The sequence below is a fragment of the Zingiber officinale genome, chromosome 10A, assembly GCF_018446385.1.
Source record: "Zingiber officinale cultivar Zhangliang chromosome 10A, Zo_v1.1, whole genome shotgun sequence".
NCBI lineage: Eukaryota > Viridiplantae > Streptophyta > Magnoliopsida > Zingiberales > Zingiberaceae > Zingiber > Zingiber officinale.
Genome location: NC_056004.1, coordinates 74255347 through 74272104, shown reverse-complemented (window position 1 = coordinate 74272104; position 16758 = coordinate 74255347). Strand labels below are relative to the sequence as shown.

At 37.8% G+C, this 16758-nt stretch overlaps 1 pseudogene; it reads left to right on the top strand.

Annotated features, from left to right (window-relative positions):
- Nucleotides 1-272: 272 nt before the first annotated feature.
- The window catches only part of LOC122026706, a 42091-nt pseudogene continuing 25605 nt past the window's right edge, over nucleotides 273-16758 (top strand).

Here is a 16758-nt window from a genome sequence, read left to right as displayed (position 1 = left end):
CTAATTCATGTACTATTTTGACCCACAAGTACATTGTATTGATCAAGTTTCTAATCAGATAAATCCTAGGATCCAGTTATTTATGGCTTCTAAGGGCATACTTAATTTGAGTCATTTTTAGCATCGTCGGCTTATTTGGCATTCTAATATCAGAAATATAAAATAAAATGCGCCGAAGTTAGAAACCTTGACCTATCAAGTACTAACCCATATTGTGTCGTTTTTTTCATCTTAGAAAGTATAAAGCAAGGTAAAAGAGGATAGAGGGTACGATGCGGCGCTGGCTTTGCTGTGCTAGTTATTTGGAACATCCGTACCATGCCTATGAAAATGAATGCTGGACAAGCCCATCAGATGACACATATGGTATGATGTCTGACCCAATGATTAATATACATTATTGCTTTGTAATATGATATCTCACGTAAATTCATTGTGCACAATCTGGAAAGGGAAAGTTGATATTCCATGTTGGTAGTTTTTGTAGAGGATAGCTTTTAAATAGGTACATCATTATGCATGTTTTCTATAGGGTCAACCCTAGTTTGTCATGTCGAGCATTTTGATTTCATATACCCGCTAATGGATCATTGAATTAGCGGGCCTCTACATTACTAATTTTAACAAGAGTTTTATCTTCAATTTTTCATGAATCAATCATTGCCTTTATTCTATATTTCCTTACACACTTTAATTTACTGTATAAACTTTGGGCATAGTTTAGTTACCAATGATAGGTTAATAGAATACTTAGTATATTTTAAATCACTAATGGCATGATAATAACAGGATGATAATGCTGATGAGTTTGTACTTAGATTTCATTCCATGGATGGAGTATATGTAAGCATAATTTGAGGTGTCTAGTTGTGTCACTCAGAATCCTCAAAATATTTTGTTTTGATCTCACATCGGCATGTGAAACAAAATGAGATACAGCCTCAAGAACCACTTCCTTTGCAAGGATCTGTGAGCGAATGAAATACAACTAACTTCCTTTTCCATGAGTGTACATGAGCAAATGAGACTAGGGTTCTAATTCTGCAGTGAGACTTCTTCAATGTAAACTTTCATCTTTGTCTTTCTCCTCTTCCTCCGCTTTCATTTGCATTGTTTGCATCTTTCTCCACTTCCTCTGCCTGAGCCTTGCTTGAAGACAAACCTTTGTTCCTTTGCCCAAGCCAAAAGGAAGTTTTTTTGGTATGCAAGCTCCTCTTTATCCTCCTCTTCTTCTTGCACCCAAACTTCTTTTTTTTTGCCTCTTTTCCTCCTCGAAGCGATCAACATCGATCAAAATAGAACGATATTGATCCAAAATAATATCGTTTCGTTCTCTAGCCTATGAAACAAGGTTGATACTCTAAACCTTGTTTTTAAGGGGATTGATTGAGAGCTTGAGTACAAAGAAATTTCATGAATATAAATTTTAGCTATTTTAGTAATTAAAGTACAACTATTCATATTATAGCTTAATCACACAAAAAGATTAATATCCAATGGTTGATTTGTATTCTTAATACAATTCTCTCTATTTATTTCTCCTTTCTAGTGTCAAACTACTAAGTCATGCCTAAGACTTTCTTCTTTTCCCTTGACAACTTGGTAGATCATTTGCTTTAGTTTTGTCACACCTTGGCGAAGCTAGGTCTACCTAGGTAAGTTTTGCTCATTATGCATGGTCTAAAATAATGTTAATTTAAAGTGCAACATAAAATCTAATTAAAATGCATACCTCAAAGGAAATTGTAGCTAACATGGTAACATGAATACTACAATGACATTTGCACCTCAAAGCCAAAGAATTCCAAAAAGTGAGCACAAATTGCAAAGTGGGGGAATACGAGATGTGTGTGTGAATTTGATATCTTAAATTAAGAGCTTAAAGAAATAACAGTTATTAAAATTCATATTGCAATAATTCTATTTCACTTTTTTGTTAACCCATTATAAGTATTGCCATCCTTTAGGATAATACCAATATTTATACTTAGTTATAGTTGCTCATCGATGATCATATCGATAGTTATATCTAAATGAGTTATAATTCTTATTTCAACATTGATATTCCAATAAAGTTAACTCTTAATTTTTTTGCCACTTATCAATGGTTGTTCATGGACGTGCACCACCAAGTTGAAAAAGGGTTAAGATGACATTAAAGTTGAAAATGATAGTCAAAAGTATACTCGATGAGTTGAAGGGACGTGCATCATCAAGTAAAGAATCTTGATAGTGGAATAAAAAAGTATACAAAAAGTGAAAAAAAAATGAACAACCTATATGAGGGTATTATACACTTGTAAAAATGAAGAAGACTTTAAAAAGTATACAGTAGCCAAGAAAGAGGTCAAGCGAATAGTGAATGAAGCCAAGAATGAAACTTTTGAATGTTTATATCAGCAACTAGATATAAAAGAAAGGGAAAGAAATATTTATAAAATAGCTAAAGAAGAGAGATGAAGATAAGAGATCTTATCCAAATAAGATGTACTAGAGATAAATGCAATAGGGTACTATTAAATGATGAAGAAATAAAAGAGCGATGGAATTGATATTTTCATCAACTTTTTAATAAAGGTTTAAGTGACCAACTTAATTTAGGTAATTTAAGTACTAGCAGTTAGGGGAGAAAATAAATTAGGATTTTATTTGAAAATTATTCTAATTGAACCATAAAAATGCAATTAAACCAGACCAAGTCTTAACCATAATAAGTTTAGTTCAATCCTAAATTTATCAAATAGAGTCCAAATTAAACCCATTTGGACTTACTCATCCTAGACAACAAGCCCTACCTAGAAAAATCAACCACACACTAATTACACTCCAATTTTTGATTGAGTACCTCTAAAACCTAATAATTAATTTGGCTGAAGTTAGCTAACTATTACAATATAAAATTAAATAGCCATGAAAATTTTAATGGAAAGAAAAACATAAATGTAGTAATAGTTCTTGTAATGAAGAAATAGTTTAGTGTTATTTTTTTTATATACACTCACCCTTGATGTTTTTAATTGGCTCATAATGGAATAATGGAATCAAAGTTTTTCATGTATCTATATTAGTAATCATGAGTTATGCTAACTAATATTAAGCAATAAATTTAAATTATATGAAGTTTTTCAAAGCTATTTATGTTAAAGTTTAGACTAAAGATTTAATTAATACTTTTTCTAAGAAAATAAAGCTTTTGCTTGTTAATTTGTATTTAATATCACATTGTTGTTTATCATGTGGCATGATAAACAACATTGTGATCTTAAATCACATTGTTGTTTATCATGCCACATGATAAACAATTTAGCTTTATTTTAATATAAAATGATAAACAAGATTAAAATATTAGTATTTATAATTTGTCAAATGACAATAACAATTAGACAAATAGACAACAATGGAATAATGTTCAATACTCTTGACAATATTGACAGTATATATGACAACATATATGACAGCATACATTAAGGATGAAGCATATATGACAGCATATATCAAGCCTTAATTAATAGCTGTAAATATATTGTAATTAATAGTATAGCTATACCTTCTTGGTTTAGACAAATTGATTTAGACAGATTACTAGAATCGACCTATTTTTATGGTTGAAAATTTGTCATGTAAATCACTAACATTTTCTATATAATGAGAAGAACTCTCAGGGTGAGAGCATTCAATCTAATTGACATGGTATCAGAACCATAATTCAAAATTTGAGAGTGTCTTCTTGAGAAGTTCAGATCTTGGTTTTGGGAATATCTCTAGAATTCCTAGAGGTGTTATTTCAGTTCAAGCTTTTGGACTCTTGGACCTGCTGATTTTCAGCACTTCTTGTTGCATTCGGTGAGTAATGAATATCATGTCAACTACCAACTCAGATATTTTTAGTGTCTATTTCATAGGTAAGAATTAATCTACTTGGGAATTTTAGTTTTGTTTGTTTGTCATGGGAAAAGAACTATGATGTCACATCGATGGTAGTGATCTGAGCTTTCTAAATTGGCTCAGTGAGAAGTCAAGGACGCTAGAGTCATGACATGGATTCTAGCATCAGTTGATCAACTACTTGTTCCTAATTTGAGACTATATGAGACAGCTAAAAGCATGTGGGAGTATTGAAAAAAAGTTTACTATCAAGACAATACAACCAAATGTTTTCAATTAGAATACGAGATTGCTAGTTACTCTCAAGGTGATCTCTCTATTTCAAGAGTACTTTTCTGGTTTTTAGAACTTATGGGTAGAATATGTTGACATAATTTGTGCACAAGTACTAGTTGCCTCTCTTTCTATGGTTCAAGAGGTGAATGAACAAAGCAAGCGAGATTAGTTTTTGATGAAATTACATCAAGGTAGCCCGCTCTAATTTGATGGATCGTGCTCCTTCTTCTTCTTTGGAAGTGTGTTTTAGAGAGTTGCTTCGTGAAGAGCAACGTCTTACAACACAATTTTCCAGCAAAACAAAATGCATAATAATGCAATTGCTTATGCAGCTCAAGGGAAAGGCAAGGGTAAAGACATGCGACAAGTTCAATGCTATAACTATAAGGAATACGGACATATTGCTCTTAGCTTCTCAAAGAAATATTGCAATTATTGTAAGAATACTCCATTTGGCTTGTGTATCAACGACGATAACATCCAACTTTACAATTTTATGAGCTTGATCCGACATATGTGCCGGTTCTGTAAGGATCTTTTGTGAAAAATAATAACATATGTTCAAAGCAAAACCCTAAAATCTCGAGTTGGGAACCACGAGTTAGGCCTTTATATAGGAAAGAAGATATACACCAAAAGACAAAAATACCCTTATAATTATTCTAACACTCCCCCTCACGCTTGAGAATATAGATCATATGCACCAAGCTTGTTACATATATTGGTTGCTACTCGGAAAACCTATAGGTTCCACTGTACAAAAATTTTGTACAAAGGTCTGAACCTTTTCCTAGCTACCATGTGTTCTTTTAAATTAAATTTTGGATCGCCTGCGGAACTTAACACGTTTGATCCAAAACTTAATCTATTTGTTTTTTTAGGTTTTGACTTGGATCTCCTGCGGAACTTAACACGTTCGACCCAAGTCTCCTTAAGTTATTAATTCCATTAAATATTAATTTCCATAAAAGGTTCCCAGTACTGACGTGGCGAGGCACATGGCCTTTTTGGATATGGGAGCAACCACCACCGACTAGACAAAACCTTTAATAGAAAGCTAATATTTAATTTCCTAAAATAACTTTAGGTTAACCAAAGAGAACAATCAAATCACAAGGAAAAGAAAGAAACAAAAGAACACAACTTCGAAAAACCATATTCGAAACACTAGAACGTAAGCCTCTTGTATTTGGTATTATTTCCATAAATAACTAGCATGATGCGGAAATAGAAATTACTAGTTATACCTTGTAGAAAAAACCTCTTGATCTTCTACCGTATTCCTCTTCTAACCTCGGACGTTGTGTGGGCGACGATCTTCCGAGATGAGAACCACCACGCACCTTCTTCTTCTCCAAGCAAGGTTCGGCCACAAGAAGAACCACCTCCAAGGAAGAAGAACTTGATCACCACCAATGCTCCAAATGATCTTCAAGATGAGGCTTCCTCCTCTTCTTCTTCTCCTTCCTAGGTCCGGCCACCAACAAGAGCTCCAAGAGATGTATGGTTCGGCCACCAAAAGAGAAGAAAGGAGAAATGCTAGGGCCGGCCACAAGAAGAAGAAAAGAGGGAGAGAAAAATAAAATATTGTCTCTCTTCAAGGTACCTTAACCCCCTCTTTTATAATCCTTGGCCTTGACAATTAAGGAAACTTATTAAAAATAATATCAATAGCTTTCCTTAATATGAATTAATGAGGAATTAATAAAATAAAAACTCCCCATTAAATTCATATGGCCGGCCACAATTTAAAGAGAAGAAAAATTTCCAATCAACAAAAATTTCCTTATTTGTTCTTGTAAATTTAATTTCTCTTCAAAATCCCTTCATGGTTGATAAAAAGGAAATTTCTATAATTTTAATTTTATCAACATGTGGATAATATTTAAAGAGAAAATAAAACATCTCTCCAATCTACAAATAAGGAAAGAGATCTAATCTTTTTCTTTAATCTTTTTTAGATCTATTACAAGAGAGATATTTTAATTTTAATTCTCTTTAAATTATATCTTCCACATAATAATAAAAATTAAAATTAAATTTCTTTTTTAATTTATTTTGGCCGGCCCTACTAGCTTGGGTTCAAGCTAGGGCCGGCCACCCAATAATATACCTAGGCCGGCCCCTATTGGGTGGGTATAGAAGGTGGGTATAGGTGGGTATAGAACTCTATAAATAAGAGGCTACGATAGGGACCGAGAGGAGGAATTGGTTTTGGTCTCCCGATAAAATTAAGCATCCCGTGTTCGCCTTGAACACAACTTAATTTTATCAATGATAATTCATTCCACTAGAGAACTATCATTGAATTACCGCACCAATCCCAAATTACATTTTGGGCTCCTTCTTATTATGAGTGTGTTAGTCTCCTGTGTTTAAGATATCGAATGTCCACTAATTAAGTGAGTCACTGACAACTCATTTAATTAATATCTAAGTCCAAGAGTAGTACCACTCAACCTTATTATCATGTCGGACTAAATCCACCTGCAGGGTTTAACATGACAATCTTTATGAGCTCCTCTTGAGGACATTCTCAACCTAGTATCTCTAGGACACAGTTTCCTTCTATAATCAACAACACACACTATAAGTGATACCATTTCCCAACTTATCGGGCTTATTGATTTATCGAACTAAATCTCACCCATTGATAAATTAAAGAAATAAATATCAAATATATGTGCTTGTTATTATATTAGGATTAAGAGCACACACTTCCATAATAACCGAGGTCTTTGTTTCTTTATAAAGTCAGTATAAAAGAAACGACCTCAAATGGTCCTACTCAATACACTCTGAGTGTACTAGTGTAATTATACAGTCAAGATAAACTGATACCTAATTACACTACGACCTTCTAATGGTTTGTTCCTTTCCATTTCGGTCATGAGCTACTGTTTATAATTTATAAGGTACTGATAACATCATCTTCTGTATGTGACACCACATACTATGTTATCTACAATATAAATTAAATGAACAACTACAAATGTAGATAATTAGACCAAATATGATTCTTTATTCATAATGAATGTTTACAAAGCTTAGACTTTCAGTATACATTCCAACAACATATGTAGTCAATTCGAGGACCTCTAAGTGACTTAGTGAATATATCTGCTAGCTGATCATTTGAGTTGACAAAACTAGTAGATATTTCTCCAGATATGACTTTCTTGACAAAGTGACAGTCAACTTCAATATGCTTTGTCCTCTCATGGAAGACTGAATTTGAGGCAATATACATAGCGTCCTGGTTATCACATATGAGTGACATTTGTGTAACCTCTCCGAACCTTAGTTCCTGAAGCAACTGTTTTAACCATATAAGTTTTTTGTAAAATACCGGAAATAGGCGGATATGAATAAGGGAATTTTTAGGAATTTTTGGATATTTTTCGGGAATTTTTCGGAGCTCGTACGGATAAGTTCATGGGGATAAAAATTGGGCCCGGAAAAGCTTGTTTAAGCTACCCGATTTAAGCGAGGAAAAGATTATATTTATATATCCTTTTCCTTTTTATTTCTTTATTTCTTTTCCCTTGCTTTTGTCGCCGAACCCGAGTCAACCCCCCCGCACCCTTTCCTTCTTCTCCCCGACGCCGCCGCGCACCTTCACCTTTGGTGCCCTAACCGCCGGCTGGCGGTTGCTTCTTCCCGAACGCCGGCAGTCGATCCCTTGCCGAAGCCCTAGCCGCCGGCGACGCAATCGGCCACTTTCTCTTCTCCTTTTTCTTCCTCCCGAGCCGCACCCCTCGGTGCCCTAGCCACCCGGCGTCGCCCGACTGCCTTCTTCTCTTCTCCTCTCCTCTGCCGCCACCACAGAGCCGACGCCGGCCTTGTGAGCCGACGCCTTCTCACTTCTGTATTGCCACCGCCCGAAGCCAGGCCGGTCGGCCAACGACCAACGCCACTGCTTCTCCTACGAGGCTTCTTCCAGATTCAACGAGGGACGAACCTTTGAGACACCTCTCCTCTTCGGTATCAAGAGGAAGAGTTTTGTGTTCACCAAAACAGTACTTGGATCTAGTTCATTCTGGAGAAATTTCAGATTAGGGTAAGTTGTTTGAATTATGGGTGTGATCCTTGAGGAATTGGGTCTGATATTAATTTTGGTCGTGTTAATTGTGATTTAGGTTTATCTGTTTGGGATATTGGCAATTTAACTTTGCTCCGACTGTTGATTTACAGAAGCAACGTTTTCAATCAGATTTGGACAAGTTGTAGAGGTAATTTTTGTATAGTTACTATATTTCATTTTTTTGTTGTGGACTGGTTAGGGTGCCCTAATTCTACATAATCGTGATATGTGGTTTGAGTGAATTTGGGTTTTTATCATTTGTTGATGATTGATAGATAGGTTAATAACTAATGTTAACCTAGGTATACGTGTTGAATTAAGGAATGGATAAGATTATTAAATAGGTTTGGAGATTTTTATTTAGCTATATAGCTAAATACCTTATCTGTTTGATATCACAGGACTTTGACTCGAGACGGTGTCTCGACGAGGGATCTATTTTGGATACGACCTTTCTATTTTATCGGAGGCGGGTACTTTTGACTTATGTCATTTGATATGCTTAGTAATTAAATTAACATGTTGCATTAATTGAGTTTCTTATCTGTTTCGGTTAATCACTACCCAAATCTTACATGCTTGATTGATTGGTTTTGCATCTCGGGTATATTTTACCTGTCTATACATGCTTATAGGGGTAGTGATATGTCATGCTTGACCATGTTCAGGACCTAGGTTTTATACCTTCTGTATACCTTTGGATTGTTTTGGATTCGTTGACCTTTGATGCATTTTTATATATATGTGGATTAGGTCAGGATATTCTTGTGGTTAGTGCCATGCACCATTTGCATGATTGCATGCTGTGCGATAGTCCGCTCCATTATTGTTGAGCACATCGCCAGTTACATGGATCTGCACACACCACCACTCATGGGTTAGTGGTCGATTCAGGCAGAGTGTGTTGCAGCAGGGACTCTGGTAGGCACCGTTGGTCCGCTCATGGGTAGTGTGACACAACGTGTTATCCGGCAGGGATTCCTCCCCGTCTTTGAGTACCGGGAGTTGAGAGCATTGCGCTCCCCCATCTATGATTTGGGGTAGGAGGATAGGTGTACTCCGACAGCATCCCGTCCACTCGGTCACTCATCAGGAGTAGTGACGACAGAGTGCACGGTTGTCACAGCCCTACCCACTCGGCCTCACTATTGTGTGTGAGATGATCGACTGGCGTCAGGGGTGACCAGGACGCATCATTGGCATCATATGCATGATGCATTTATTGCTTGTGTTTGTGTTTGCTGCATTTATGTCGCATATTGTTTGGATACCTATGTTTGACATGCATGTGATTTCCTTATCCCTCTGTTTGACCTTATACTCGGACTGTTAGTACAAGATTCTCCTGCTTATTTCATGCATTCTTATCTTTCTTATCGAGACTGACGCATGATTAGTGCTAGGTGTTGTTTCTTTACTTTGCATATCAACTGTACTGCTGAGTGTTGGACTCACCCCGCCTCCATTGTTGATATTTTCGGTTGATCTTGTCGGGGGAGTTCCCGCTAGTCCTCATCTGACGTAGTCTGGTCCCTGCACCTCCGGATATGTTTGGTTTTCTTTGGTTTCTTTCTGTTCTAGACTGTTTGAACTCGTTATGTTCTGGATTTATTTGCTTATGGACATGATATAGATTTTATTATATTGATGGATTTGGATTTGGTTTTTATTCTACTACATGCCTGCCTGGATGGCAGAAGAGGTGAGTTCGTCGGTTTTGAGCTTTACGAGTGTAGTTGAGTAGGGTGGTTTTTGAGTCAGAGTATTATTACTGCGTGGTTGTGTCAGCCAGAGGCTGAATATATATATAAACTGCGTGGTGATTGATTTTAATTATTGTTATGATTCCAGCCGCATGTGGCTGAGTATTTAGTGTTTGTAGAAAATTTTTGATTGTCCGCCGTACAGGGGAGATGATGCCGAAATTTTCTCGGACAGGGTCTCCTCTGGGGGCGTGACAATTTAGTGGTATCAGAGCACAGTTTTACGATCTTTTGTTTCATATTTTTTGGATTTTCGGAATTAATCTGATACCAATTTATTGGGTATCAGAGCGGGTTATGATACCTGCTTTTGGTGTTCTGGAGATTTGTCAGATACCTGTTGTTGGTATTCTGGATATTTGGGTTAGCCAGGTTTGCGAGTCAAACTGAGCATTTTCGGATTTTCGATATGGTTATGTTTCGGATTTATTTGGATTTCCGGTGATATTCTCGTTCGGAATTTTGAGGTCAAAAGTTGGGGACTGGACAGCGACGGAACATCTCCAGACAGCAAATAGGTATGATGTTTATTTTATGATAGTTATGACATGTATTAGCACTTTATCTTTAGTACCTGTCTGGTTGCTGTAGCCCATATTACATGTGATGGGTTAGCCACTGATCTTGCTCGACCCTAATAGAGATCAAGGATTATAGTCTCTGGTGATTTTATATATTTTACCACCAGTAGTTTTAGCTTTTGTTACTACTAGTTGGTTAGGATATGGAGGCACTTACCAGCCTCTACTATTGTTAGCTGGCTAATGGATGATACCTGCATATTCCTGTTGACTTAGCCAGTAGAGTTGTTATACTCATATCTTTTGGATATTAGGATACCTGATACGATGAAAAATTGTTCATAGGGGAGTTATCATGTTTGATCATTGTTGAGAATGATTTGAGGTTGAGGGATTTTGGAAGATCAGATATTGTGATGTGTTGATTTCTAATGATTTATGAGAGTAAATGTTATGTGGTTGTTTGATGATCCATTATTAGATATTTGTTTTGATGATCTATTAGTGGATAACTATTTTGATGATTCATATTTGGGTTGTCATTGATGGTGATATAGTGAGTGTCATTTATAATATTCACAGGTTTGATGATTATGGTTGGTGATCAGATTATAAATTGGGTGCTAGAGAGTTTATGGTTGAGTGTGCCTATGAGATTTTAATAATCTGGTTAGTTGTGGTTAGTTAAAAGGATGATAAAATGGATAATTGCTTCCTCTGATATTGGACTTCGTGGATAAATAATGATTTGATGTTTTGAATGCTAACTTGCCCTCATGGGGAGTAGAGACTGATTCATCTGATATTATGTGGGCTGATATTTTTGAGGATGAAAATGAGAGTGTCTTGATGTTCCTAAATATTGACTTTTTCTTTTGGGTTGTACACATTTATACATATGATATTATGTGGTTGGATATACCTTGGTTGTTTGTGGAGGATTAAGGTATTCTTGATTAGTTAGTAGATGAATGATTTAGTTTTGTTGGGTGATCAGTAGAGGATTGTCATATTCTATTTTTTAGAGGTTCGAACCTTTAGGTTATTTGTGCTTAGTTATGTATCTAGAGCACATTTGAGTACATGTTTTGTACTGACGTGAAAATGACTGATTTAGCCATATATCATTATCGGCTTGGATAGGTTATAAATGATCGATGTATCCTATTCCATGAAGATTTTGACCGTGGATTGTATATACCTGATGGGATAACTTAGAGGGTGCTTTGGGATATGTGACCCCGCTGATGTAAGGAAGTGTAGAGCTAATTGCTTAACACTTATGGGATACAATAGTTACTAGTGTATACTGGGAGAGTACATTTGGATTTATGATGATAAAAATTTTCCCCATTAGATATAGTCTTGGTAGTGTATGACATTGACTGGCAATGTTATACCACGATGTGTATATTTTTCTTGTCCGATACCAGTTCCTTTGAACCTAGAGCAGGGTTGTTACTGGATGATTAGGCTGCTTTATTTTGGGTTGCTTTTGATTGATGTATTCATGCTTGATACATATGCATGAATTTTGTTTAGATATACCGGTAACCCATGAGTGTTGGTAGCATAAGGTTGGTCTCTTTGATTGAGCTGGTGTGCTGATTTTGCATGTCTATGTTACATTTATATTATGATTGTTTTGGGTTGTAGGAGTCCTGTGGTAGACTGTCCATTTGCAAGTAGTATATGTATCCATGTTCTGATATGATTTGAAGGTTCCTTGTGGATTATAGATATGTAGTTCGGTGTATGTATCTGGATGTATTATTGAAGATATCTTGTTGATTAAATCCGAGATGTAGTATAAGTACATCGGTGGTGTTTTGATGGAGGCATTTTGTCGATTTAATCTGAGTTGGGATATGTACATATGTGTTTGGTGTGGTATCTGAGGTAACTTTTTGATTATGTTTGATTTGTGAGTGCACCTGGGTTTAGTATGCTTTATTGGAAGTATATGTTGGTTATATTCTTGGCATAGGTGAAGATATGTCATGTGAGTGTTGTTGAGGTGTATTGTTGGAGGTATCATACTGATTATACCTGAGTTGTGAGTATGTTTGGTGTATAATAATTGGAGGATTTTGTTGATCATACATATGTTGTGTGAGCATGTGTGCTAGGTGTATACATTGGTAGCAGTATGATGATTCTACTTATACTAAATGCATAATGTGGAGTGACTGCATTATGTCATTTGTTGAATTAACCCATCAACTAATTTTCCTATCAGTGGATGACCCACTAGGATGCTGATAGAGTTGATGATGGATTTAATTAGTTACTAGGTTGTTATATCCTAGGCTAACCACAGCGAATTGTGGTAGAGAGATCTTGTACAGTCTCTAGCTGGATAGTTAGGTGCCTTAGGGTACTTAGGTATTGTTTTGTGGTGGAGCGTTGTTCCCACATATCACGGATTGCTGGTAGCGGAGCATTGCTCCTATATTTATTGCAGATACATATTTCAGATTATTTGTGGTGGAATATGATTTCTTGTGGTAGAGCGTCGCTCCCACATATGTGGTGTTTCCTGTGATGGAGCGTTGCTCTCACACTGGAGGATTTATTCTTTGGTGATTTATGTTATTGATGAGAAGATTTTTCGATTTATTATCGGAGATCCTATGGATAGGAATGTCTGTGATACGGACATTATATGTCTTGGTTTTTGCCATATAGGCTTACAGTGCCTTAGATGTTTTCAGGGTCTTGATGATCCTGGTATGTCGAGGATGTTTGGATAGGTTTCCATTATCTTTGTGGACGATGTTGTGATCTATTACGGATCCGAGGTGAGTCACGTACATTACCTTTGCATAGATCTAGAGATGATTCGACGAGAACATCTATATGTGATTATCAGTAGTGCTGGTTTGGATTGTCTTTTGTTATGATGTTTGGAACACACGGTCACCAGTAGGAGTGTACCGTGGTTCCACAGGAGATAGAGGTTGTTACCGTTGGGAGCAGCCGAAATCAGTGTAGGAGATCCGCAGTCTTTTGTGACTCGCAGGATATTACAGACCTTTCGTCGAGGGTTTCTTCCGCATAGCTATGCTACTTTCATGCGTGACCATAAAAGGCATGAAGTTTACTTGGACTGAGGATTGCAAGACCAGCTTCTAGGAGCTGAAGCGGAGACTAGTGTCGGCTTCGATTTTTGGATTTTATCTTCTGGGGAGGACGGATTTGTCCTCTACACCGACGCATCTATTCTGGGTTTGAGCGCTGTTCTATTGCAGCACGATAGAGTATACTCCTATGCTTCTCGTTGGTTGAAGGAACATGAGAAGAACTACCCTGTACATGATCTGGAGCAAGTCGCCATTATTTTTGCCATGAAGATTTGGCGACATTATTTATATTACATTGAGATTCTCACTGACCATCGGAGTCTCAAATATCTGTTCACTCAGAAGAAACTTAATCTTCGACCGAGGAGATAGATGGAGTTCCTGAAGTATTATGATTGTACCATTAGCTATCACATGGGAAAAGCTAATGTGGTTACCGATGCACTTAGCTAGAGGTCCAGAGGGACTTTAGCTTGCCACCGAGTTGTGGTCACAGATTTGATTCAGGATTTCTCTGAGTTAGACATTGAGGAGCAAGGACATACAGAGCAGGGTATTCTTGTTACCATAGTTGCTCAGTCGTCGATCAGGACGAGAATCCGAGAGACCCAGTTGTTGAGACCTCATAGAGCTCAACGTGAGGCAAAGTGGTCCATATTATCAGACAGAGGATGTCAGAGGCATAAGACTGCCAGAAGTGTTATGCTGACCGGAGTCGGAGACCCTTAGAGTTCTCCATTTGCGACCAGGTATTTCTACGAGTTTCACCCACGAAAGGGGTGAAGAGATTGACCTCATAGGTAAGCCAGCTCCGTGATACATTAGACCTTTCCAGATCTTGGAGAGGATTGAAGCGGTAGCTTACTGGCTAGCACGACCACCGCCCTTGGTAGGCGTGTACGATGTGATCTACGTGTCTATGTTGAGGGGATACATACCCAACCCTACACTTGTGCTGACAGATATCTCAGTTCCTATTTATCCTGACGTCACTTATGAGGAGATTCTGGTACGGATTTTCGACCAGAAAGAGCGTCAGTTGCGGAACAAGACTATCCGGCTGGTTAAAGTCGGATGTCAGCATCATTCAGACGAGGAGGCTACTTGGGAGCTCGAGAATACGATCCGAGCTCGATATCCCTATTTTTTCACTTGAAGTATGCGATTTAGTTTACCGTTCAACATTTATACTTTCTGTCTGTTGTTAGTACTTGCTGATAGTAGATAACGAAATTTGGGGACCAAATTTTTATTAGTGGGGGAGAATGTAAAATACCAGAAATAGGCGGATATGAATAAGGGAATTTTTCGGAATTTTTGGATATTTTTCGGGAATTTTTCGGAGCTCGTACGGATAAGTTCATGGGGATAAAAATTGAGCCCGGAAAAGCTTGTTTAAGCTACCCGATTTAAGCGAGGAAAAGATTATATTTATATATCCTTTTCCTTTTTATTTCTTTATTTCTTTTCCCTTGCTTTTGTCGCCGAACTCGAGCCAACCCCCGCACCCTTTCCTTCTTCTCCCCGACGCCGCCGCGCACCTTCACCTTTGGTGCCCTAACCGCCGGCTGGCGGTTGCTTCTTCCCGAACGCCGGCAGTCGATCCCTTGCCGAAGCCCTAGCCGTCGGCGACGCAATCGGCTACTTTCTCTTCTCCTTTTTCTTCCTCCCGAGCCGCACCCCTCGGTGCCCTAGCCACCCGGCGTCGCCCGACTGCCTTCTTCTCTTCTCCTCTCCTCTGCCGCCACCACAGAGCCGACGCCGACCTTGTGAGCCGACGCCTTCTCACTTCTGTATTGCCACCGCCCGAAGCCAGGCCGGTCGGCCAACGACCAACGCCACTGCTTCTCCTACGAGGCTTCTTCCAGATTCAACGAGGGACGAACCTTTGAGACACCTCTCCTCTTCGGTATCAAGAGGAAGAGTTTTGTGTTCACCAAAACAGTACTTGGATCTAGTTCATTCTGGAGAAATTTCAGATTAGGGTAAGTTGTTTGAATTATGGGTGAGATCCTTGAGGAATTGGGTCTGATATTAATTTTGGTCGTGTTAATTGTGATTTAGGTTTATCTGTTTGGGATATTGACAATTTAACTTTGCTCCGACTGTTGATTTACAGAAGCAACGTTTTCAATCAGATTTGGACAAGTTGTAGAGGTAATTTTTGTATAGTTACTATATTTCATTTTTTTGTTGTGGACTGGTTAGGGTGCCCTAATTCTACATAATCGTGATATGTGGTTTGAGTGAATTTGGGTTTTTATCATTTGTTGATGATTGATAGATAGGTTAATAACTAATGTTAACCTATGTATACGTGTTGAATTAAGGAATGGATAAGATTATTAAATAGGTTTGGAGATTTTTATTTAGCTATATAGCTAAATACCTTATCTGTTTGATATCACAGGACTTTGACTCGAGACGGTGTCTCGACGAGGGATCTATTTTGGATACGACCTTTCTATTTTATCGGAGGCGGGTACTTTTGACTTATGTCATTTGATATGCTTAGTAATTAAATTAACATGTTGCATTAATTGAGTTTCTTATCTGTTTCGGTTAATCACTACCCAAATCTTACATGCTTGATTGATTGGTTTTGCATCTCGGGTATATTTTACCTGTCTATACATGCTTATAGGGGTAGTGATATGTCATGCTTGACCATGTTCAGGACCTAGGTTTTATACCTTCTGTATACCTTTGGATTGTTTTGGATTCGTTGACCTTTGATGCATTTTTATATATATGTGGATTAGGTCAGGATATTCTTGTGGTTAGTGCCATGCACCATTTGCATGATTGCATGCTGTGCGATAGTCCGCTCCATTATTGTTGAGCACATCGCCAGTTACATGGATCTGCACACACCACCACTCATGGGTTAGTGGTCGATTCAGGCAGTGTGTGTTGCAGCAGGGACTTTGTTTGGCTCCGTTGGTCCGCTCATGGGTAGCGTGATGTAACGTGTTAGCCGGCAGGGATTCCTCCCCGTCATCGTGTACCGGGAGTTGAGAGCATTGCGCTCCCCCATTTATGATTTGGGGTAGGAGGATAGGTGTACTCCGACAGCATCCCGTCCACTCGCTCACTCATCAGGAGCAGTGAAGACAGAGTGCACGGTTGTCACAGTCCTACCCACT